Below are 27,019 nucleotides of genomic sequence, written 5' to 3' on the forward strand. Positions count from 1 at the left end.
GTATCCCGGGGGACCGCGGCGAGGAAAATGGATTGCTCGGCTCCCGCCTCGTTCCTTATTCAAAATAATGTGAAGCATAGGTAGCGGCGTCGTGGTTCCTTTGGCCGGGGCCACCACCGGGCTCCGCCAGGAAATTGCCATTCCGACGCTCCAGTTTCTGGTCTTAACGGGAACTTTTTGTTAATTAAACGTCGCGTCTCGCGATAGAAAAAGATAGAGGGACCGAGAGAGGCTGAACACGTCGAGATAGCGTAACGTGGCCGGCGCGTTCGAAAAGTTCCGCGGACGGAACCGGGGATAAGTAATTCTGCCCGTCCGCTTTTATATTCTCGAACGAGCCACGAAGAAGAACCGGGGGGCAACGGTGGAATTTTGCAAAAACCAGGCAAGATTATCCGCGGATAATCTTGCCGAAGAGTCGCCGCCGGAGGGAACGCGGATCCGCAAGGAATCCGGGGAGGGGAACGCCGTTTGATGATTATCTCTCCTCGCTTCCTCGTCTCGGATCTTCCTCCCTCGAGCAGGAATTTGATTTTTCAGCCACGGCACTGCGACTAATTTCGCCGCGCTGGAATTGGGGATACCTTGGGTCCGGGATCGCGTTTTACCGGCGTATAATTAATTAAAAGCGGCGAATTTTCGTAACGGATTTACCAGGTATTTCAGATTCTCGCGCGCCACCGCAGTCGCGGATATGTCATTTGCAATTCCCCGCCCTTTGAACCGACCGGCGAGCGCGGAATACCGGGATCGATCGGCGACAACACCGGGACATGATTTTCACCCGGAGATATTATTATAAAAATTTGACGGAGCTACGCTGTCCGCCGCACACGGCCGCTGTCCGGGAAATGCGCTTCGCTCTATGCCTGTCATAGACTCTTCATCTTATTTTATTCATTTTTCCGACGGAACGCGGAATTTTCCGTGAAAATTCTATTTTACTCGTTGGGCTGGTTCGCCCGTCGCAACTCGGATGATTTTATGATGAAGCTGTGCTACTTCTTCATATTTTCATGTGGATAATGTTACAAACATTAACAATAACTTAAAGAGTAACACATTCACTGTCTCTTAAAAGTATGTGGACGCTTATCGTGTTCATGAAAATGATATATAATGTATATTTCTATTATCAAACAATATTTGTATTGTATATATTATATTGTATGTAACAACAATGTATTCTAATGGTACTAAATTGACAATTTAGTTATTCCATTTTCTTAGATAAGTACAAGAAAAACTATGGGATCACATAGATAGAGACAAGTTCGAAAACGACGTTCCAAATGTAAAAAAACATTTGCGGGAAATCTTAAAACCTTATTGATAGGTACTGAAATAATGAAAGACTTAATGGATAGGATGCCCCGACTAGTAATAACTTTTTATCATTGTCGGTGAGATATTTAATAAATTATAATGATTAAAATATATTCTCCAACACTGTATGAACTGGAGTACATAATAGGTAATCAAATTTACCAAAGATACCGTAACTTTCTTGAGGTAGTTACAAGAATTAAGGAAGTGTTCAGATACTTTTGAGCGGCAGTGTAACTCCTCCATCAAAGTGTTAAAGCGTTGCTCGATACCCAATTAAAAAGTCCCACAGAGAAGCAAGATTTGAGAACCGTTGCCCGCAAAGCCTACATGATGTGCCCCCGGTAAGCTGCTCGCGACTCGAAGCCGTGGAGCCCCATAAAAATGCCGTGTTCCGAGTAAATCTTCGCCAAAATGTCCCCGTAACGCAGCGAACTCTCAGATAAAATCAGATTTATTTTCCATCCGATACCCGTTCGCCGGCCGACCGGTCCGGTCCCCGTCTTTTAACAATAAAGATGCAATATTTCCGGGCGTTACAAGAGCTGGACGCAATAAAACATCCTGGGTCCGGGTATCCCGTTGGGCGGTAAACTGTAAACCCGGGCCTCTCACTCTCTCGGCCGCGGCAAATGAGTCGTGATAAATTTTGACGGATTATTAGGGTCGTAACCGATGGGGGGATCGGGTCTACGTTACGAGCCCTCCTCGATCGGCCCCGGTGACTGTCGTCGAGCGCGACCTGTAAAATTGGTAACGGCGCAAACGGCAAACCGGGATATTTACTGCAATAGGTTTCGCCGCGGCTGACAAAAACCGGGGAAAAGTGGCTCGTATGTATCGGATTGCATTACCGGCCTTCCTCCCTCCCGGCAATTACTACGATTGGCCGGGACGAGAGCGATATTTCTTTTTTTCCGGTGTACGGCCAAGTAATCGTATCTGCTCCAGTGAAATCCCGCGACGGGGATTCCACGAGCGGCCAACGTCCATTTTGCATTCTCCGATCCAATTGTTCCGGTACACGGTGTTACCGTGATACCTACCGGCTACCTGCAATTGATTCTCCCGTGGAAACGCGTCACGGAGATCGACGCTGACCCGAACGATTTTCTTCGACGATCGAGGAGCGACTCGCTCCCCACAGAGGCCGACACGCTCTCTCTGCCTCCACTGAAATCCCCTCACCGCACAGTGACCGGAAATCGGCAAAACGTGGACGAAATAGGAACGAGTACTTCAATTTAGTTCAACATTGATACTCTGGGATTTTTCGGCTCGCTGATTATTAGTAGATTGCGGATTTAACGCATTTATTCTAAAATGGGCGAGTCTAATTTAGAAAAGATTAGGGGCGAAGAGAATTTAGAAACACCAGTGTATTCATTTCAACTTACTAAAATTGTTAAAGAAGCAAAAACTTTTTCCTTGGCCTGTGTGTTCTTTAGAATTGATGCAGAACATTTTTATTTTGCATTGATTGCAAAACACGGGAGCCAAATGGAAATTTCTTTCTTCTTTTAACCTTCAATTTTACCATGAAGCAATTCATCAATTGTTTCGAAATTTACGGTGCAACCTCGTTAACAATTCTATAAACTTTGAAAAGAATTTTTCTGATAATTTTAATTAGACTCAAATAATATTTAATATTTTGAAAATGAAGTACGTTGAGGAACGAATTTTCATGGAGCAACGTAATGATATTCATAAATAATTAGTTTCGTTGCTTTAAAACGAAATTTACCAGGAAACGAATTTTCATGTACTAAGACACAACACAATAAATGATACATTAATTTTAAATGTATACACATAATTAGTTTCGTTATTTTGAAACGAATATTTTAGCATCAACGTAATAGAACAAACTAGTTCCTAATGCATACCGAATTAAATTCCATGTACTATAAATAAATGTTTTCACAGACGAATTTTAAATTGTACAACTTACATAGTTTATGATGGACAAACAATTAATTTCGACGCACAACATATTTAGAAATATCGGGATACAATAATATAATAAAACGAATTAGTTTCTAGTGGACAAAATGAAGTCAAAATAAATTTACGAGCAAGATACAATATGGCAGAATGAATTAATTTCTAACGTATGAACAATAGATTCTGTCACTTCTGTTTTTATTAAACCATTAATTTAACAACAAACATTAATTTGCTTTTGAAAGTGGTACAAGTTGATTTTTGGAAAAAATGAATGAATGAATTAATTTTAGTCAGATATACATATAAAGAAATTTTTAAAAAATGTTAACAAACAATTGAACTTATATTAACGAGGTAACTTGCATTACCAGCCCATACAATAATTAATGGAACAGTTTCGTTCGTCGAAGAGTATTGCAAAGAATATTTTCTATTCCCTTTATTTTCGAAAACTGTGCCACGGTGGTCCCGAGAGTAACTGGAATCTACGAGAATTGTTGTGCACAAGGGGTATATGTCGGGAACAGCGGTAGAACCGAAAGAATGGTGACTCCTCGTGCAGAAGTAAGTAGAACGTGTAGAATGAAATTTTTCCACGTACGGTTCCGTTTCCGGGGAAATCGGTATTCAATATTTCCGTGTTACGCGCCATTGATTTACAATTTGGCGTGCTTTCCTGTCTATTGCATGCTGTTTCTATTTCTGTAATTGATTGTAAATATCCGTTGCTATGTGATTTTTTTTCACATAACGGACTTGTCCACTGCGCAGGGTAGTAACAGCCGCTGGCTGGACGATAAATAGCGAAAGGATGAAAAATAGACAAAACCGATGTTGCGGTATGTAAAGCTAGTGGAAGAGGTAATCAATGGTCAGACACGTCAGCCACGTTACATTCGATGCCACATGTCGACCACGAGTCTCTCCAATCGATACTCCGAAATTACACCGCATCGAAAATACGGTCACCTAGGTTGACAATTTATTTGATTTCTCTTTTTTTAAATTTTTCATCAAATTAGAAGTCGTCTAGGTATAACTATTTTTCAAAGTGCCTTTTGCAAAATCCAATTATAAGTGAGAATAAGTTTTGCTTTTGTTATTGTTGTGAAATCCATAATTTATCATTTTTAATTAATATGTTGTTGCTAAACCGTATAATTGGTTGTCGTATGAAGTAACTATATTATGTCGTATATAATTTTATAGGTATATCAATATCTATTACAAATAGTTGAAGTATAAAATGTTTTACTGTTACCTTTATCTATCCGTTATTTATTATTATTATAATTAACGTAAATTATCGATATCTATAAATGATGTCGTTTTCTATATCTGTGTAATGAAATGGTGATATATAAAATAACTAGACCGTGTCTAGTTATGCATTTTATGCAATTTACGACAAAATGTTATGCATTTATGACAAAAATTAGTAGTAAAAATATTAGAAGAATTTAAAAATATTATTAGAAGAATTTAAAAATGTTATTGGAAGAATTTAAAAATATTATTAGAAGAATTTTTAAAAATGTTAAAATAAATTAAAAAATATTAGAAGAATTTAAAAATACTGTTATGTTATTTCAACCTATTGAACATATTACGAAAGAAAATACATTTCTATTTCACTCCAGCTTGCTGAAGTCCATCAATATTTTATGGACTACCTAAACATAGAATATCGACACTCCAAGCATTAATGGTGACATTTACATTGTATTCTGATGTCACGAGGACGAGCACTTCACGAAATTGATACCCTGACTAACATGGAACGTCTCATTCCAGTAAAATGGCGGTGGTTCCGTGACAACATAGTTGGTGCGTTGTGGAATTTGTAAAGACAAACAATGTTGTGACTGCGCAGCTGGCCTTTAGCGGTGATGAGTCTTCGAGACTCCAGAGACCATTTTGACATTGACTAGACCCGGAAGACACCCTATAGACATGTGGAATGAAATAGTTGACGAAACTTTACAGTTGTTTTTTAAGAGAACTGGTGACTCGAGATCCCTACAGTTCCTATGAGACTTTTGTTTTTCGCGATGAATACTATATGATGAAAAAAACAATTTTCACCTTGAAGAAGTGGTCAAGGTCAATATTTGCGGTCCATTATTTTTTTTTTAACAGATCTCCACCTATTCAGAGGTGAAGAAATATTATTTTGAAACACCCGGTACTTTCCCGAGTCAGATTCGTTTTGATATCAGCTACAATATTATCAAATCAAGAATATATATCGATTTTTTAAAATTAAGGGTGATCATGATTTTTTATAGGATAAACACTTGTGAAAAAATGTGTTGTAAATTAAATGCTTGTACAATTTTTATTAATTTAACTGTCAGTGTTTACAAGTCTTATTAATTTAATTGTTTTTGCAGGGATGGACATTTAGAAAGCAATATACATTCGATAAACATCAATATCCACTGAAGTACCTGTGACGATTTAATCAATAATAATTCCTGAAGAAGGACGAAGGTGGAGATGATTCTTGCCGCATCTCATACAAGGAAAGGTATAATGAAAATATTCCAATTTTAAAAAATGCGGAACTATTTGGAAGTCATAATATATTTCATGTCAAAGGGAAATTGTTTCGACATCTTTCATCAGTCTGTTAAGAATTATTTATTTAATATAATTAGACGAACTGTAATTCTAACTTTAAGGTATGCATTTTCAAGATAGAAGAATGCTCTTCATTAAAAACTAAAACTTTTTTAGACATATTATAATAGATAAAAGAAAATTAGTAATTCTTTTGATCGACAATCATACTCATAAAATGTTCATTTCCAAATGCTTGTTTGAATTATAATTTTGATTAAATTACATTAATATCGACATTTTCGACATTGCTGAACATTTTCGACATTGCTAAACATTTTCGACATTGCTAAACATTTTTGACATTGACATTGCTAAACATTTCTGACTTTGACATTGCTAAACATTTTTGACATTGCTAAACATTTTCGACATTGCTAAACATTTTCGACATTGCTAAACATTTTTGACATTGACATTGCTAAACATTTTTGACATTGACATTGCTAAACATTTTTGATTTTGACATTGCTAAACATTTTTGACATTGCTAAACATTTTCGACATTGCTAAACATTTTCGACATTGCTAAACATTTTCGACATTGCTAAACATTTTCGACATTGCTAAACATTTTTGACATTGACATTGCTAAACATTTTTGACATTGACATTGCTAAACATTTTTGACTTTGACATTGCTAAACATTTTTGACATTGCTAAACATTTTCGACATTGCTAAACATTTTCGACATTGCTAAACATTTTCGACATTGCTAAACATTTTCGACATTGCTAAACATTTTCGACATTGCTAAACATTTTCGACATTGCTAAACATTTTCGACATTGCTAAACATTTTCGACATTGCTAAACATTTTCGACATTGCTAAACATTTTCGACATTGCTAAACATTTTCGACATTGCTAAACATTTTCGACATTGCTAAACATTTTCGACATTGCTAAACATTTTCGACATTGCTAAACATTTTTGACATTGACATTGCTAAACATTTTTGACATTGACATTGCTAAACATTTTTGACTTTGACATTGCTAAACATTTTTGACATTGACATTGCTAAACATTTTTGACTTTGACATTGCTAAACATTTTTGACATTGCTAAACATTTTCGACATTGCTAAACATTTTCGACATTGCTAAACATTTTCGACATTGCTAAACATTTTCGACATTGCTAAACATTTTCGACATTGCTAAACATTTTCGACATTGCTAAACATTTTCGACATTGCTAAACATTTTCGACATTGCTAAACATTTTCGACATTGCTAAACATTTTCGACATTGCTAAACATTTTCGACATTGCTAAACATTTTTGACATTGCTAAACATTGAGAAAGTAAACGAACTGCTATATCGGCCGCTCGGATCACTGTGCGAGTATGAGTGTAGATGCAACTTCGCGTCCTCGTTTCTGCTTCGCGTCTTCCGTCTCCTCGTAACGCGAAGTGTCGAATCAACCGCCGCGAAAATCGTATAGCTTCTAGACGCTTTTTACTCATTCCCGTCCTCGTCCTCGCCCCAGGCCAACCCCCATCGGTCGTGGAGCTGCATCGTCGCAAACGTTTTTCCCGTTGCCAACTCGAGAAGTCGTGGAAACGAGTGTTTTTCGCACGGTGATATATTGCTCGTTCCGCGACCGCTTTTCTTTTTTTCCCGCCACCCACCACCGCCCCCCTCCCTCCGACTGCATATATTAGACGGTGTATTTTCTAGTTGTTATTTCAGATACTGCTATATTTATACTGCCGTTGCAGCGGACGTGTTTTCTCGCGAATGTGTCACAGGAACACAAACCAGTTAATTAATTCTTCTGCGAATGGTTGCACTGTGTGCGTTCGTTGTCTTTCATCAGGGGTTGCGCGAATTCCTCGATTATTAAACACTGTACCATCGGCAATGTTTCTGTATACTTTCTCATAAAAATTATGACTTCATCTTTTTATTATAATTAATCTTATTAGGGGTAGTTATCCAATTATACATACATATGGTACATACTTGTCGAGTTTATTCATTCTTCGTTCATACTGTGCTTATTGTGAAATTAATCTGTAATTAATCATTCTCAGGGCGTCCCAAAAATGTTGCACTTCCTTTAGATGACTCCTGAACTCATTTGAAGCAACTTTCTCCTTTGCGAAAATGTTCTACGTGGCTCCGTTCAGGAGTTATTAACGAAAAACACGGACCAATCACAGCGGGGACCAATAAAGTGGGCGGATTCAGAATCGGCGACATCGCGCTGAGCGTAGCGTTGCTATTGGCCGAGCCAGAGTCTCTCCGCGGTTGCCGCGCTCTGGTTGGTCCGTGTTTTTCATTAATAACTGCTGAACAAAACCTCGGAGAACATTTTCGCAAAGGAAAAAGTTACTTGAAATGACCGTGGGAAACGCCCCTGTCAAGGAGGTTCATTTTTGAGACAATCTGTATACATATATTCGCTGGAATTCAAGAAAATAATGGGTCGTTAAAAAGATAAATAGTGCAGATAGAAAAGTGCATAAAATATGAAATGTATAATCTTGTCTGCTCGAAACGTTTCGTTCGTGCTTTCTCGTGTTAGTATGTTTATAACTCGTGATCGTGCTATTTGCTCCAGACGATAAATATTAAAATATTTCATGTTTTTGATGTTCAATACTCCCAGAACTTACCCGCAAAATATTTCAATCTTTATCTCTGCCGTTTATGCGGTACCCGTAAAATACCAGTATTTTTAATCATATTTTATGAATACCGAAATATGCGCCAGCACGTTATCGTCGTGAGAAATATTCATAGTTTCATAAATATAGGGTTTCGGAATTTAAAATCTGTCCAGGTCTAAAATCGTTTTGAAGCTGTTAAATAAAATAAGAATCTGTTTGTTCGGTGCTCTGTTGACTTCCATTTTTGAAAATTTTCGAATCGCGTTCCACTTTTTGACTTTGATTCGTTTTATATTCTATCCCATTTTATTTATCTTCGAAATTTTAAAGTTCACCTTTTTGGGCTTTTATTTATTTTATGTTCCATTCTAGTGTGCATACATTTTAATGAATTTTGTAATTTTATTATTATCCTGTCTATTCACAACCCCTTGTACAATGCAGTTGCTACGCCAGTGTATTTTTAAAATGGTATTATTCGTCGGTATTGTGCAGGTTTTATATTGAAGACATCGAATCAAATTGAGATGTTGTCCAGCGAACAATTTCTATCGTTTTTATAAAAGTTAATTGATCAATTAAAAATACAATAAAAATCATTTGGTTTCGCATGTTTTTTTCCCAAAGAGGAACTTTTGAAATAATGTTTATATGTACAACGCAAATGGAAAAAAGGTAAATTTGGATAATCCGTGTGGGCTGGTTAGAAAACTGTTCGATTGGAATATTGTTTTAATTGGATGAAATTTGATACACGATTCAGATGAAAAAATTTTCTACAACACGATTGTAATATGTATAGGTGTATTATATACAATGTTGCCGGGAAATTGATTCGTACAATTTTGTATTGAAAAGTCTAATTAAAAGTAAACTTTAGTTCCGGTTCATATTGATCCCCGGTCGATGTCACGGATGATATCAAAACGTATCAATTTACCGCAGTACGGGACAAATTAATATTACTGCGAGACGTATTGAACGTCTATGAAGCGTATGATTCGTAATAAAAATATTTTTTATCAATTCAGATAGTGTTTTAATTCCACTAACATAACAATTCGAATTTATTTCGTTCTTCTAAGGTGTGAAGTTACCTTATAGAAAAATTATATCAAGTAATGACGAATCAATTACCTCCACAAAAATTAATTACTTAAAAATTATATATATTTTATATATATTTTTATATTGTATATATATATATATATATATTATATAATTTTTTAATTTGTATTTTTTTTTATTATATAATTATTGTATATATCCATTCAAAAAGTTGAAGGTCACCATTACATTACTATTAATTGCTTGCAAAAGCATTCAAACCTTTTCCTCTTTCATTTTTGTATTGTAGATTGTATTCTATTCTATTTATTTTTAAAACTTTTAATCTTTTCATTTTTTCCAACTCTCGTTTATGTTCTATCTTATTCTATTTACCTTCAAAATTTTGAATCGCATTCCTCTTTTTGTGTTTGATTCGTTTTATATTCTATCCTATTTTATTGATCTTCGAAACTGCAACTCTTGTTCACCTTTTGTGGCTCTCATTTATTTTATATTTCATTCTACATACTTTTTGAAGAATTTTTAATTTTATTATTATCCATTTTCTATTCACCCCCTTGCACAGTGCATTTGCAAGTGTATTTTTAAAATGGTATTATTCGTCGGTATTGTACATTTATTTTAAGAATTTTAAATCTCGTTCATTTATTTTCTATCCTATTCTACTTATCTTCTATCTTATCAGTGTTTCTTCCATTTGTAACCTTGTCCGACCTTGAACGTGTCATATACGAATAAAGTGCCCAAATATGGTATAGTCACCTAATATGACACTACCAAGGGTTCCCTAATATGGGTATAGCTGTAGATATTCTTGGTATCTTGGTTGCCGAATATGGCACTAGGTGTCATATTGGGGACTCAAGGTGTACCATATTAAGAACTCCTTTCGCTGGAACCTGCAAATGACACACCACAAAAAAAAAAAATATTTTTCCCAAGCTGTATTAATTTTTGAACAAACTTGACCCCCGAATCTTGTAGGGAGGAGATGCATCTACAACTGGTAATTTTTTGGACGAAAAAGAACATTCTAAAATAATCAAAAAATGACCAACAAAAAGTGGTTCATATTTGGGCAGTTTACCCTAATAGAATGTATAGCATTCCATTTAAAATATTGAAGGTCAAGGTGTAGCCATGAAATGAACGTTGCTTCTCTAAAAGAATAACGCAGGTAAAAAAAATTACATTACTTGCAAAAGACAGTATAACTCTTTCCTCTTTAATTTGTCTATGATCATGATAGTTTTTAAGAAAAAAACGCTGTCCAGTAACGACGCGAACGCCCTATACATCAGCGTTCGCGGCCCTCCGCTTGATCTTTCAAAGCGCCCTGGAGTAATTGCATCAAAGCACGGATGCCTCACAGATATTGAAAGTATCGAGTTATTCGTATCCGGTGATTTATTCGATCCGGTGGTCGACGCGTCTGCTGACCCTACTTTGGGAAGCAGCGAGCGGCCGGATCGTGTATTTGGCAGCGTGAAACATCGTCGTTGGCCCTTTGGAATTGCTCGACGTTGGTACGGAGCGACTGTGAGAAGGAAGGTCAGGTGGGTCCGGCGACGGCGAAGTCGAAAGCGCGCGCGGTAGATGGCCAACGGCGCGGCTCGGCGCAGTGGCGTGGTCGGAAGAAGAATGGGCGGACGGAAACTGCTGTTTCATCTCCGACTCCGCCAACTTGGCAAGACCGCCGCTCTGTTTGCTTCCTAATTACGAATGGGAGAGAATAAGACGCGCGCGAGAGCCCGTGGGGAGAGCCAGACTACGTAAGAACCACGGGGACGAAGTAAGAAAGGCACCGGCCGCGGGTGAACAAAGACGAAAACCCGAGGCGGGCCTCCGAACTCCGAGCTACCCGCTGCGCTCCGCGAATTAAGATTCCATCGTGCGGTCGAGTTTTGTGTGTGCCTTGCAATTTTCTGGTTAACCCGACCGTTCTTGTGGGCTCTGCCAACACTTCCCTCCACGGATCGATGGATTAAGGAGTTCGATCGAGCATTCAGCCCGCGAACCTCGCTCTGTTGTTTTATTAATCATGATTATTAGTAGGCGAAACTGCACAGTCCACGAAGTAGTATAGAGACTGGTGATCGGCTTAAATGGTTATGCTATTGTCCTGATCCGATAGAAGTCGACGGTGTTTCTTCCGAAATGAGCAAACCGCTGCCATTCTTCTTCTTTTGAAGGTGCTGGCTCGACATCGCTCAGTGCTAGGACGATAGGGTGCACTATGTTCTATCCCAGGCCTCTTTTTTAACGTAGCGGTAATCACTCATTACGGATTCCCACCCCCTGGGGGAGGAACGGGGATAAATGGGGAGAGGCCCAAGATCTGGAAACCGAACGCCAGTGGACTCTCTCCCCACCCTACTTAGTCATATTTTTCTAAGTTAATTACATGTAAAAATTCTAAGAAAAATCTGACACACGTTAAATACCCAGGTACATATACAGTAATTAATTCAGATTTTTAAGTGGAACATCCTGGTTGTGAAAAATGAAATTACCTCAACCGGGACAGTAGTTGTAGGGTAACATTGAAAAAGATTGGTTTCTGAATTATTATCCCAAGTTAGTCATATGCGAAAATTCTTTGAAAAATCTGACACACGTTAAATACCCAGGTACATATACAGTAATCAATTCAGATTTTTAAGAGGAACATCCTGGTTGTGAAAAATGAAATTACCTCGACCAGGAGAGTAGTTGAGGGGTAACATTGAAAAAGATTAGTTTCCGAATTATTTTTCCTATTTATTCATATGCGAAAATTCTGAGAAAAATCTGACACACGTTAAATACCCAGGTACATATACAGTAATTAATTCAGATTTTTAAGTGGAACATCCTGGTTGTGAAAAATGAAATTACCTCGACCAGGAGAGTAGTTGAGGGGTAACATTGAAAAAGATTAGTTTCTGAATTATTTTTCCTATTTATTCATATGCGAAAATTCTGAGAAAAATCTGACACACGTTAAATACCCAGGTACATATACAGTAATTAATTCAGATTTTTAAGTGGAACATCCTGGTTGTGAAAAATGAAATTACCTCAACCGAGAGAGTAGTTGTAGGGTAACATTGGAAAAGATTGGTTTCGGAATTATTATCCCAAGTTAGTCACATGCGAAAATTCTGAGAAAAATCTGACACGCGTTAAATACCCAGGTACATATACTGTAATTAATTCAGATTTTTAAGTAGAACATCCTGGTCGTGAAAAATGAATTTACCTCGACCAGGAGAGTAGTTGTGGGGTAACAATGGAAAAGATTAGTTTCTGAATTATTTTTCCTATTTATTCATATGCGAAAATTATGATACATATACTGTAATTAATTCAGTTTTTCAAATAGAACATCCTGGTTGTTAAAAATGAAAAGGTTAGTGCCAAAATTATTTTCCCTATTTACGTACCTATTTATTCAATTGATTGAAATACATTGGTACTCCATTTGAGCCTGTTTTCACGATGAAAACGTTGAAAAGTGATTTGGAACTGCATATCCATTCATTCTGTAATTTCGAAATAAATTGACCTCCACTGAAAACGTGACTTTTATCCACCCGGATGACGAAAGCTTAAAAGACGAGAATTGAGTAGCAATGTGCTGCAGAAACTCTGACGTACACGCGCGGTCGCAATAAAGTTATTGAAAAGGACATTGGCGTAGACAGAATCAACTGATGTGTTCGCCCTTGCTCAACATTCAAAGTGTAGCCGGTGTCACAGATGCAAATTTCAATCTATCCCGTTCGTTACAGTACCAGGTACGATCAACGAGGCAAAGTGACCCGTGTCCCAATTGATACCGAAATTCCACGTTGCCGTTGCGGAGGCCTTCTTTTTTTTTGGTCCTGTTACCGACTCAAATCGCTCGTAACAGCCTCCGCTTTTAAAACACGGCTCGTCCGAGTAATTAGTGAACCGATTGGACGTCAATTTATGGACCACTGCTGCAATCGCGCACGCATCCCCTTTTCGTTGAATGCCTCCTGTCTCCTGAATGGGGGACTCCGATGTGTGTACTCCGGCAATGTGGAAAATCCAAACTGAAATTCATTCGGCAACAATGGATCCCCTTTGTAAGGGATAATAAAAGGTGACGCTGACTTGAAACACGACAGCCGGATGAACCGTAAACGGCCCGGACAACCTGTCACATTTATTTCGAGATGGCCGCTGAATCGAGTTATCAATTACCAACGTTCGTTTTAACTTTGTTTCTATCTGGGTCGATTGCTTATTAACATGTCGTCTTTCTCCGTTCACGATGAAAACATGCATTATCGAGTTTGTGAGTTTTTACTATTAAGGTGGAGTGGGGTAAGTCCGTCTACGGGGCAAGTCCGTTAATTGGATATTTTTATTATAATATGAACGAAATTTCTCTAGCTTGTATTTATTAATGTAGTATAAATTAGTATGAACTATTCTACGTAGATGTCGCCCAAGAATAAAGGCGTTTTCCTCGCTTAAATCAACGAATGCCAAATAGTCACGTGCGAGGTACACGTACAACTTTGAGGTTACCCTGAACGTGCAATCGTTTACAAGTTATTAATATATTCTGTGTTGTTGTTTTAGGTAAGTACAACAAATATTGATGTAGGTTTACATTAAATAAACCGTTTTTATTGTATTTTTTCAAATTTATTGAGAAAAACACTAAGATGATCTTGCCCCGTAAATATTACTACATGGGGCAAGTCCGTACTGTCACGGTGGGGTAAGTCCGTACTGTATGGGTAGCTATAAAACTAAACAATATATTTAACGCAATAAAAAGCATTTTGTAACAGGCTTGATAATAATTATTTTCTTGCTCCGTAGCACTTGAAACAAGGTTCGAAAGTATTTTTAAACTTTGTTTTAATATCACTGTATCCCCTTTCATATTTCAGCATAACTTGTTTGTTTAAAAATGGGTAACTATAAAACTAAACAATATATTTAATGCAATAAGAAGCATTTTATAGCAGGCTTGTTAATCATTTTTTTCTTGCTCCGTAGCACTTGAAACACGGTTCGAAAGCATTTTTAACTCTCAGAGACGGACTTGCCCCATTTTCGGGGTTTTAGTTGAGTCCTAGTTGAGACTTTGTACAATATGCTATCAAAACGATAATTTTCAAGCAAAATTAGAATCCTACATAATACTAATTCATCAGTAATAACTGTGACAAGAGTTTGACACCAAGAAGTTAAGTTTTTACATACAAGACTGAAAATACATCAGTTTAAAGTCCAACTTTGCAAAAACTCGGGCGGACTTACCCCACTCCATTTTACTTTATATTTACTGCGTTATTGAAATTTCGCTATTGTGTGCAATGTGATGATTACACTGCGGATCTTTATGCAGATTAAAAATATTCAACATGTGTTGCGGGGGTAGCAGGAATAAAATAAAAATTTATTTCGTCCCTTAATGCCTTTGTTACGTTAAAAACAACATTACAATATTCTTAAATTTTGTAATCCATGGATTTGATAATATCTTATGTAATATTGTAGCTATATATTTCTAAAGCTAAATAGACGTACAATCATGACATTAGTGACTATAAAAATAAAAGTGTGGAGCGCTCAACCATATTGATGTAATCTTCGTGGATCCACGCTTTGATTTATAGTCACTAATGTCATGATTTTATTTAAATTTATATTAGATTGTTCTATCTATTCCGACATTAATTTTATAACAGAAGAAATTTTGAACTAATTGATTAAAATTTTGGTTAACAAAGAAAAATTGCTTAACTGGATTTGGTATTTTGCGGAGAACCAGGAAAAAAATTATTTTCTCCTTTCTAGTGCATTTTAATATAAGCGTGGTTTTTAAAAAGTTTTTTTGTGTAAATGCGTAAAATCCGGTGTCTAATTATGGTCATGAGTCCTAACGTTCAAATAGTTTTTTCCGACTTTTCGGGTAGAATACTCCACTGTGAGCCGGTCAAATTTAGGCCACTTTCCCAATCCGCACTTTCCAAAACGAAAAGTTTGTTATTTACACACCGAGTGTGCAACATTCGCTTGTTAACCAGACCACCCTCGCAAAGAGCCTCCGTGTGTTAAGGATTAGCAGATAGAATCGTCGGATGGGTGCCCAAGAAACGTGTATCGCGGGCGGTTCCCGGGCTTGGCAGCGCGGAATCAAAATTCATTTCGGCGAAATTGGAATCCCGTAGTATTATATTATAGTTACTACTACAAGAGGCGTGCCTGCCAGGCGTCCCGAGCGGATTCCGAGCGGCGCGTTTCAGACGGGTTACCCGGCCCGTGAAATCCATTTCGTTGAATCGCACCCGGATAAAATACTATTCGCGAAGTTATTGTGCATAATTCGCGCTAATTCGCGCGGGCCGCGAGACCGAACAACAATCGCGGTATCGCCCGGAGAGTACCGAATTTTACCGCGAATCCCGCGCGCGCGCAATTAGACGTCAAAACCCCGCCCCCCGCACTCGTTCCCTACACAAAAGGCGCGACCCCCGTGGAACGGAACATGCTCGTAAAATGAATTCGTTCGAATAACGCGGCTGGGAATTATTCTATTGGCAAAAATTTATGGGAACCTCGTCGCCGTCGCCGCGATATTACGATTCCGAATGTACACGGGAGTACTCTATCGACCGGGCCGAAGTGAAAATGTGTGAGGCCCGTCGATACGTACGAGGTGTGTTCGAAAAATAACGGGAATTTTCATTTTTCAGACGAAAATGTTGTTTGTTCGTCTACGTGAATGTTATCCCCTTCAAAATATTCTCCATTCATAATTTTTTAATGTAAAAAACCTGCAACTTATTTACGTGGCATTATTCTGATTAAAATGAGTCCGAACACGATATAGTTTGAACTGCAGGATCTAAGAAACAGTACGGACCCAAGGGTACTTATATCCAATTACGAAACTTCTTTCTTTCTCATTAGTTTATTACGTGACTTCCGCCAACTTATTTATGTGGTATTATTCTGATTAAAATGGGACTGAACACGATATAGTTTGAAGCACAGGATCTAAGGAACAGAACGGACCCAAGGGTACTAATTCAATTACAAAACTTCTTCCTTTTCATTATTTTATAATGTGACTTTCTTATTTGTGGCATTTTTGTGATTAAAATGAGATTTAACACGATATAATTTGAACTGCAGGATCTAAGAAACAGTACGGACCAAAGTGTACAAATCCAATTACAAAGCTTGTTTCTTTTTCATCATTTTATTACGTGATTTTCGCCAACGTATTTGTGGCATTTTTATGATTAACATGACACCAAACACGATATCATTTGAACTGCAGGATCTAAGAAACAGCACGGACCCGAGGGTACTAATCGAATTACAAAACTTCTTTCTTTCTCATTATTTTATTACGTGACTTTTACGTGACTTACTCACATGTTCACATGCCGCCCCTCCAAGTCCGCGTCCCAAGTGTTGCCAGATCGAATGCTACGTTGCCAATCTCATTACTAAATTTACACACCTCGTATGTGCGTCTGTCCGCGTGCCTAAGTTGACGTTCCTGCACGTATCGACCGCAAGTGTCTGTGTGTGTATCTAAATGCGTTTGCCTGACCCGGTCCGATCCGGCCCGCTCATGTTCGCTTCTTCCTTTTCACTCGTTCCTCTTTTTTTACACCGCTCCGGGGAAAGAGAGACAGAGGGATGCGGAGGGAAAGAGTATCGCAGCTGCAGGATAGAAACCGACGAGAGTCAGTTAGGGGTTGGCTAAAAAGTGGCGAGCCCGAAGGGTGGCCAGGGACCCGTCTCGGGGACCGAGAAGTGGCTACCCTCGAAATACGCCGCTGTTACCAAACTCCCGGCGAAAAAAACCTTTTAAAGGGGAAGTTTCACCTGGCGAGGTAAAGCGGAATCGAGTTCAACCCCGGTCGTCGGACTTTCAGCCGACGGAACTGCACGTGGACCGCCATCGAGACCCTCCGGAGCTGAATTTTTCCGAGGTCGGGCGTCGCGGGCATCGATTCCCACCGGTTGCTGATGGAATCGGTAATTTGACACTGATTTCTTTTATTGGAATTGTAAGGAAAAACGGATTTATTAACGAACTTCGGCACACGGATAACCGGAAGTTAACGACCGACGTGATCGTTTCAATCTAATTTTATAATTTTATAATTCTCCTGTTATTTCTGATTTTCTATTTTTATAAATTTAATATACGAAGGCAACTCTGTTTTTTTTAAATGGAATGATGTAGTTTTTAATAGTATTTTTTCGTGAGTAGACGCGTGAAGGTCATATATGAATGTCAACTTTGTTTTTTTAATGGAATGATGTATTTTTTAATCTTGAACATGTCTCTTGTTTGTGGTATTCTTAATTTCTTCTTCTTCAAGATACTAATACGAAATAACATAAATAATGCTAGACCTGTCTTTTCGCGATGAATGGTAGAAATCGCAGGAATCATGGGAGCTGTTCGAATACTTTTCGTCAGTATTTTCCCTTTATCTAAAAATATCCTAACAATCATTCAATACGGCAAAGTTTCGTAGTTTTACAGTGAAAAAATCCCGGAGTTAATCTAACATATCGTGTTCCAGACTACAATGCCCCCTTAACAATAGTTCGGTCCCTGGTAACGGTGGATTCACTGGCGCGTATCTGCGCTCGAAAAATACCGTGCGTTGACTTTGTTTCAAAGCGACAATTGGTGTACGCTGATTGGCTGTCGGCAGTTTCACGAAAACGGTATAAAAGACGAGGAAAAATGACAAGCAATCAGTACGATTCACCAATTACTTGCAGCGACCGAACGAATAGCGATAGAAAACAGCCGGAGCGGAGTAGTTTTGCTGGTACAGTAGAAAATTAGTATACCGAATAATTCAAACAATATTATCGTTCAACAAAAAAAAAAAAGAACGAGAAGGTTAATGAAATTACTGATCAAACATTTCAAACACAGAAAATTCGTCGTATCTACAGGGTGTTTTCTCATTAATTACTACGAATTTCTGAGCTCAAGGTCATCCCAAGGTCATTGTATAATAAGTCGCTGAATTCGTTTCTGTCATCAGCTATAAACAATATGAATTAAAAAATATATAGCGCCATATAAAATCGTCAAGGTGACCTCAGATTTTCATTGAATAAAAAATTTGTTCAGAAGTTTTATAATTGCACTTGATTCCCATCATTATTATTCAGTACTTCTATGGGGATAAAGTGTAAAAATTTTACTCCCTTGCATATACAATTCTTCCAATTTCTGTTTTGAATATTTTAATTTCCTATTTTTCGATTGGCTGTTCTGTAATTTGATATATTTGTTTCAGATGCGAGATTATAAACGAAACACAGTTGGTCGAACCAACGTGTAAACTGAAAATGGATGAAAACTACGAGAAGGTATTTTGTGCTATTATTTGTATCATAATAGTAGCATAATGTTCGGACCTAGAACTAATACTACTCTGTGTATGTGTGTATCAATGATATCTTAAACTGAATTCTGATTACCTAAACACAAATTTGGTAATATACGCAGAGGGTGCAGCTATGTATACATGTGTTGTGTATAGTGTGTGTATACGTGTATGTTTCATCTTGAGGAAGCACACAAGCCTCAGTATATACACAATGATACATAAACACACTGCGTTTAAATGATTTCAAAACAAAGAATATTACGTCACATAAATAATTTTATTTTATTCTTATTATGAAAAATATAAAACATTTGCTTTAAAATTAATGTAAGGATACAATTGAGAACATTGTTTAATGTGTTTTAATGTTAACTGTCTTTAATGGTTTAGGCAAATCAGAAGTTGCATAATGATCTCTGTACATTTTATTCTTATTATGAAGTGTAAAACATTTGCTTTAAAATTAATGCAAGGTTACAATTCAGAACATTGTTTAATGTGTTTCAATGTTAACTGTTTTTAATGGTTCAGGCAAATCAGAAGTTGCATAATTATCTTTACATTTCATTCTTATTATGAACTATTAACTGTTTAATAGTTCAGTCCAATGAGAAGTTGCATAATGATCTGTATAATAATTATAAATGTTATAAATATAAATTATAAATATTGTAGAACCACACTGTCACTTTGTGTAAAACAATTTCACATAATTCAATCTGTGCTCATTTTAAAGAGAGAAGTCTCCACCGTCGTATCCTTAAACTTCCCAGTGCTGACGTGACACTTTTTCTTTGAAGTGCAATAAAACCGTGACAAAAGATCGCAGATCAACTTTTGAGAGGTGATTATAAAAGAACTTTTTATCATAAGATTAAATTGAAACGAATGTGGAAAAAAATTTTTTCAACTCCGCAAAGTCACTTGAATTTCCACTTGAAATGAAGAAAAGCAACTTCAGCCTTCCACTACGTTTTATGATAAAATGGGGTCTTTGAGATGACCGTGTTCAAAGGCGTGAAAGTAGAGACGTCACATTTTAAAATGAGCACAGACAAGATGTAATGTAAGTGGAATTCAGATCTTCACGCACAATACAAATTTTCTTATTTAATTATAACAAAGAACAGACATTAACTTCTTAATCATTTCAACAGATACGAGACACTATAATAATCAGGCCGGCTCGTCTACGTTTGGAAATCTACGTTACCGACATCATCGCGTGCTTGTTGCGCCATCTCATTGGACGACGCGCGACACTGAGTCTCTACGAACATGGCGGCGCCCTTACCGGTCAAGAACGCTGAAAAACGCTGAGCTTTTTGAACACGCATAACTTTGGAACCAATGGATTTCTAACACTAAAATTTGGATTTTCGGAATTTCCTCGTTTTACGGGATTATTTAGACCAAAGTTACAAATTTCTCGGTCCCTAGGGTCTAATTTAACCTTTTATTTTTATTGTGTTAACTCACATGCGTTCCTTCGGGTGAAAATTCACCAAATTACTATTTTAACACATTACCGACCGGTGATTATTGCCTAATTTTGAAAAATCTATGGTACATGGCTAAACACTTTTTAATGGAACTTTCAATGGCAACAGCAATTTTCATTGTGAAGTAGCAAGTGCATCCTCAATAACGTTCTATGCTTTCTTTTGTTACAGAAAAATTATTGAAAATCCTATTAATAGTCTTCCGGTGGGTAAAGTGTTAAGTAGCAACTTGTTGATTTAAGGGAGTAGACTCTCGTTTTCAGGATTGCAAATATGGGGTGTTTAGGGTCCCGATCGCCCTCAAAAGTCCTATTTTTACGTTCACGTGAAAATGCAGCGTAATTTCCATTATTCGGAAGCATAAAACTGTTATTTTCATAAAGCTACGACAGCTACATATTCCCGAATAATGCAAATTACGCTTTGTAAACGTAAAACTAAACATTTGAGGGCGACTGCGGCCTAGATTAATTTTTTATCTAGCCCTTTTGACTACTGAAAACCCCCATCTTTGCATTATTTTTGCAATCCATGAAACGAGTCCACCCCTTTAATGTGTAGAACAAAAATCGGTGAATTATTATCCTGGTCACTTTTATGCAACAATTTTTGAGGAGCGTATGGGGTTTAACAAACATTGTATATACGAAAGAATAAGTATACTATACTGAGCTTTTTTCAGCTATCACGACGAATCACACGACATTGCAACGTTCCAAAAACCATCATCGGAGCCTCTTCTTCAAAAGGACAATTTCTCCGAGATCATTCCACTGCTTGGAGGATTTCCTTCCCACGGGGGAGCCATAAAAGGGACACAAGGCGAGAATAGTGGGGAGTTGCGGGGCAGGGGGAGGGGCAGGAGATCTTGTTCGAGCGAATCAATCGTGTTAAGTGCTCGTAAGGGTAATCCGGCTAATTTCGTACGATCCATACGGGCATCCCGACACTTGTCCAATACTGCGGGACCGTCGTTTCCGTTCGACAGGTTCGTTCCTATCCTCCGACGAAGATTGCGTCGGCAGCTCTCTACGAACCTAACCGAGTCGCTCGCCACGAAATTGTCGTAATTCGGAAATATCAAGGGTCGAACGGCTAGATTCCGAGATAAATGCAAAGTGCAGCGTGAGCGTAATTAATCAAACGATAACCCCCCTCCGCGCGAGTCTCTCTCTCTCTCCGCCTATCGGCCCCCGCGGTCTTGTTAATTTCGCTGATTAATGGAATTCACGGTTCATGCGCGGGCTCATCGGCGGCGCGATAAGTACGACGAAGGACGACGGCCGCTTGACGTTACTCTGACGCGCGCAGAAAGTCCTCGGCCCGAGGGATATTCCGATATCGGCTGTACTATTAAGATATTGCACGGCAATCCATCTAATTTTCCAGTGATCGATGCGCGGAGTCAACGCTTCGCAACCGCGTGGCCGCGGCCACGAAAATGCACCGCGACCCGGAAAAGTTCGAGCTTGTTGGTAATTAATCACACTCGGATTTCGCGCGATCGTCCGCCGCGTGTCGATCGGCCTGTAAAATCCTGCTCCTTTTTCCTCGTGCTGGTGGCTTCTGCTCGCTGGTTAAACGCCTGATAAATGCTCGTCGTGTCTACACTCACGTCCGGTGGTCCAGATTGTAATCGACTAAATCAAAGATGTTTTTTTGTTTCGGTAATGTTGCGCGAGAAGCGATCGATATACTTCGAAATTGTTAATTAGCAAATTTTGTAGCGAGTTGCGAGCGTTAGAATTAAGATACATCAGAAAATGCATTTCGCAGGCAATGGGATTTATTTCGAAATCAAAAAAACTCGCTTCGACTTTAAATACCTTATTAAAGAGATAGAAACGTTTTGTTTTATTGGGCAAACGTCACTTAACAACGAAAAATGCAATCCGAATTTTATAATTTTCTTTCTATATTTATAATTTATAAATATCATTTATTTTATAATATAATTTTCCGAATTTCTATGAATCGTACAAAAATTTAATGCCACTTTAATGGCGAATGTACGAAACTGAAACTGATTTCGTTTTAAAAAATGCTTGATAAGATCGACAACAAAAACTGTTAAGTAATATCATTCAATTTTATTTAACTGCGTTAGCCCTGTTTAATATAAATGTAGGAAATGCAATGTGATCGGTGCATTTAGCGCTGGTTTCGGCAGTCTGACCCATACCGTATAATACTACTTGTCGGAGCGCGGCTCCGCACCCACCTGTACTACTAGCCTGCGTCGGCCTATGTGTTTACTTGCGCCACTGCCGCTCACTATTGTATCAGCGGCCGACCATGCGCCGACTCATACTACTTTCCCGATAGTTTCTGCCTGCGCTAACTCGTAATACCGATTTAATGTATTGCAGATCTTTTCGCGGGATTGTTTGGACAACAAATAGCTGTTGTTTGTTGTTCCGGCGAAATTTAATGTCAATAGTTGTAATGCTCCGGGCGAAGTGAATGCAAACTAAACTGTATGAAGTACGTGGGAAAAGGGAAACGTGGTGCGGAAGAGTGGTTCTTGTATTTTTATTTTTACCGTTCTCCGGTTGTTGTTCTTCTGACACTGTGCGGTAAACATTTCGCCTGCTGGGACGGAGCTCGCCAATTGGGTTTTAACAGTAAACTTATCTCTTGTTTATTTTACTAAGTTATGAAATTGTATAACGTCACCGAAACTAATGGCTCTTTCGATATAAGAAGATCAACCGTCTCTCATGACGCTGCAGTCATGTCGCCGTACTAGTTTCTCCGACGGGCAACATGCAGCCGAATATTGCAAAACCATTGCTGGGAAACGTAAAAGAAGGCCTTTTGAGGCAAACAGTGCCCTAGATTGATTTATCATCTAGCGATTTTGACTACTAGAAAACCCCGTCTTTGCATTATCGAGAAATCAGAAGTGGAATCCCGGACCCTTGCAATCCTCTCGTACGTATACGTGGTCTAGCGGTGTGTGAGTGTACCACACATTCACGCGCGAGAGTCGTCTGCTAGGAGAAGGGGCCCTTAAAGATCATTTCGTCGTATAATAATGAAGTCGTTTTATAATAACGAACTTGTTTTATATACAATACATGCGCAAGAAAAACGCAGGCTAGTGTAAGCGCGAACACCGCGCACAGTAACCCGAGAATCCGTCTCCGGCAATTGCGAACACAATCGCGTCGAGTCTGGGAAATTTAATTGCACTAGAAATCCAGTGCGGCATTCAGCGCGTAATTTCGTGATGTTTTCGCGTTTCGACCGCGGAAAGCGAAAGTGCGGGAATTCGTCGCGAGGTTGTGAGAGACTCGGTCGTGCACGGGGGTTCCGCCTTGTTGATGCTAATGACGTTTAGGCGAACACGAAGCGTCGGAGACGGCGCGGGACGGGGGTCCGAGCGCGGTGACAAGGGCGGTAGAAGATGGAATGTCGTCTCCAATTAAATAATCCGACGTGCGTTAGAGGGATTCGGTCAAACGACACGATACACGTTCGTTCGGAGGGCGGCATAATGAATGCTTCGGCCATCAGCATACTCCGCCATTAATCTGGTTAAGAGTGAACACTACGGGCCGAGGATTCCGTGTCTGTCCGCGGCGACGCGACGCGACGTACGCTTCGCAAACTAATATACAGGATAATGGCCGAGGGGCGAGGAATTTCTAATAACGACACCAGTGAATTCCGAGTGGCTGGTTAATCCGGCCCGCGCCCTGCCCGCGCCCTGCCCGCCAGTCCGCCAGTCCGCCGCTGTCATAATTCCTAATGGATTACCGTCCTTGTTTTGCGGTTGATTGTTAAGGGATCGTAATTAACACCTATCAGTCACTTTCCCTCCGCAGATCCCGACGTTTCTGCGTTCCTCGAATCGTTTCTCGCACCCCCCCCTCCCCCGCCCCTCCACATCTTCACCGGAGAACGTGTCGACTCGTTGTCAGTTACATCCGCCGGCAATTATTTATTGTGCCCCATTGTCGACGAGCCGCCGTTCACCGTTCCGCGCGACGACACCGATGAATCGGAAACCACCGGTGAAAGAAATTTTATTCCGTTCAAGAACCGAGATATTAATGAACGAGTTTTACCACCATCAATTACACCATTCTTCGACGAACCCAGCCGCGGGCTAACAATAAGCTAGCTTGAATACGTCATTTATTCAGAAACCGATACGAACGCCGCTACGGTCCGACCGTGCACGGTGTCATTCCATTTCGCGCGCGACGAACACCGTTTCTCCTTGGAATTTAATGTCGCGCCGCGAGCGCGAACGAGTCCTGTGAATTCTATTGATTATAACTTTGTTTTCAATTTCAGTAAATGCTATTTTCGGATCTGAAGCTAAAGCTGATTGAAACCCAAAAATTTTTAACTATTTAAAAATGTCATCCTGTAGATTTTGGAGAGAAGATAACGAAAATAAGAGTTTCAATGTTATGAATCCACTGATTCAAAATATAATGTAATCGCAGATTATAAAATTGTGACTTATGAGCTAGTCAGTCGTTTTACGGTTATATTGGTAGTAGGGGTCCTTGTGTGGTGTGTGTTCGGTCGACTTATAGACTGAACTCTGTCTTGTAGTACCTACTTGAGCTGTGTGTGTGTGTGTTGTATTTTATTTAGCGGCAAATAAAGAATAAATAAAGAAATTTGTATGCACTTTTCCACACTCGACATGTATACGTTTAAGATTGTATATAAAAATGTATGTATGTAAATGTATATGGTAATAAATAAAGAATATTGATACAAATTAATGTGTTCTTATTTCTCACCCTGTAGAAATCCAAAAATCCCGAAAATTTTATGGAAACCCTGAAAAGTACAAATTTTTCGGCTGTCTGACTTGTCGTTGACTTGTACTACTGAATTTCGTGCCACCTCCTTCGATATCATGTGCTCCTGATACTTTCTCAATTTTCGAGATTTTTAAAAATTTTCGTCCGTCTGACTTGTCGTCGACTTATACTACTGAATTTAATGCCACCTCCTTCGATATCATGTGCTCCTGATACTTTCTCAATTTTCGAGATTTTTAAAAATTTCCGACCGTCTGACTTGTCGTCGACTTATACTACTGAAATTCGTGCCACCTCCTCCGATATCATGTGCTCCTGATACTTTCTCAATTTTCGAGATTTTCGAAAATTTTCGGCCGTCTGACTTGTCGTTGACTTATACTACTGAATTTAGTGCCACCTCCTTCGATATCATGTGCTCCTGATACTTTCTCAATTTTCGAGATTTTTAAAACTTTCCGACCGTCTGACTTGTCGTCGACTTATACTACTGAAATTCGTGCCACCTCCTCCGATATCATGTGCTCCTGATACTTTCTCAATTTTCGAGATTTTTAAAAATTTTCGTCCGTCTGACTTGTCGTCGACTTATACTACTGAATTTAGTGCCACCTCCTGCGAAATCATGTGCTCCTAATACAAAGTTCAGTTTTCGAGATTTTCGAAAAATTTCCTCGAAAATTGAGAAAGTATTAGGAGAACATGATGTCAAAGGAGGTATCCGAAATTTCAGTAGTACAAGTCAACGTCAAGTCAGACGGCCGAAAAATTTCGAAATTTCAGTAGTACAACTCAACGACAAGTCAGACGGCCGAAAAATTTTAAAAATCTCGAAAATTGAGAAAGTATCAGGAGCACATGATATCGAAGGAGGTGGCACTAAATTCAGTAGTATAAGTCAACGACAAGTCAGACGGCCGAAAATTTTCGAAAATCTCGAAAATTGAGAAAGTATCAGGAGCACATGATATCGGAGGAGGTGGCACGAATTTCAGTAGTATAAGTCGACGACAAGTCAGACGGTCGGAAATTTTTAAAAATCTCGAAAATTGAGAAAGTATCAGGAGCACATGATATCGAAGGAGGTGGCACTAATTTCAGTAGTATAAGTCAACCACAAGTCAGACGGCCGAAAAATTGTGCACTTCAAGGTTCAGCTGTACTTTTTCAATTCCAAATCAGTAGTATAACTCAACGAATAGCAGGACGTGCGGGAAAATTTGGTGGTTCAATAAATTTATACGCAGATAGTCTTTGATATTACATTGTCTTTATTTATTCATTGTGGATTTATACATAAAACGTTTGCATGTTACATGTACATAACTTATATTCTAAGTGCTTATAACAAGAATGGTACGTATTTAGTTTATTTATTCATCGTGATTTATACATTCAATATTAAATTACAATTTTACTTCGAGCATTAAATAAAAAAGAATTAAAAAGTTTTGTTCTTCTGAGCTGGTTCGAGCTTGTTGTGTACTGTCGACGAAATTCGGCGTCGATGAAACGATGGTCGCTGTGATCAGGCTAACCTCTTCAAGAAGTGCAGAGTCGTGGCCCATAAAAAATCTTCTTGTCGAGTCAGGTTCAAAATTGGCCCACTCATGATGCAGCTAGTAACATATCCCAAAAAACTTAGAAAGTCTCTAAAATTTTCGAGCAAGATTTTAAAAACAAAAATCCCGAGATCAAACCACAGGCAGTGTTGGGCAAATTC

The 27,019-nt window shown here is 38.7% G+C and overlaps 1 protein-coding gene and 1 long non-coding RNA gene across 2 annotated transcripts in view; one reads left to right on the plus strand and one right to left on the minus strand.

The window, feature by feature from the left end:
- Tmtc2 (Transmembrane O-mannosyltransferase targeting cadherins 2) overlaps nucleotides 1-27,019 on the minus strand; it is a 547,199-nt gene that overhangs the window by 101,219 nt on the left and 418,961 nt on the right. The gene's annotated exons all lie outside the window — the stretch shown is intronic.
- On the plus strand, nucleotides 4,843-25,512 carry LOC143216930 (uncharacterized). Its single transcript, XR_013010678.1, has 5 exons — nucleotides 4,843-5,103; nucleotides 5,670-5,806; nucleotides 18,177-18,431; nucleotides 18,912-18,984; nucleotides 20,162-25,512. It is a non-coding gene; the product is annotated as an uncharacterized LOC143216930 (long non-coding RNA).

Source organism: Lasioglossum baleicum, chromosome 16, assembly GCF_051020765.1.
Source record: "Lasioglossum baleicum chromosome 16, iyLasBale1, whole genome shotgun sequence".
Taxonomy (NCBI): domain Eukaryota; kingdom Metazoa; phylum Arthropoda; class Insecta; order Hymenoptera; family Halictidae; genus Lasioglossum; species Lasioglossum baleicum.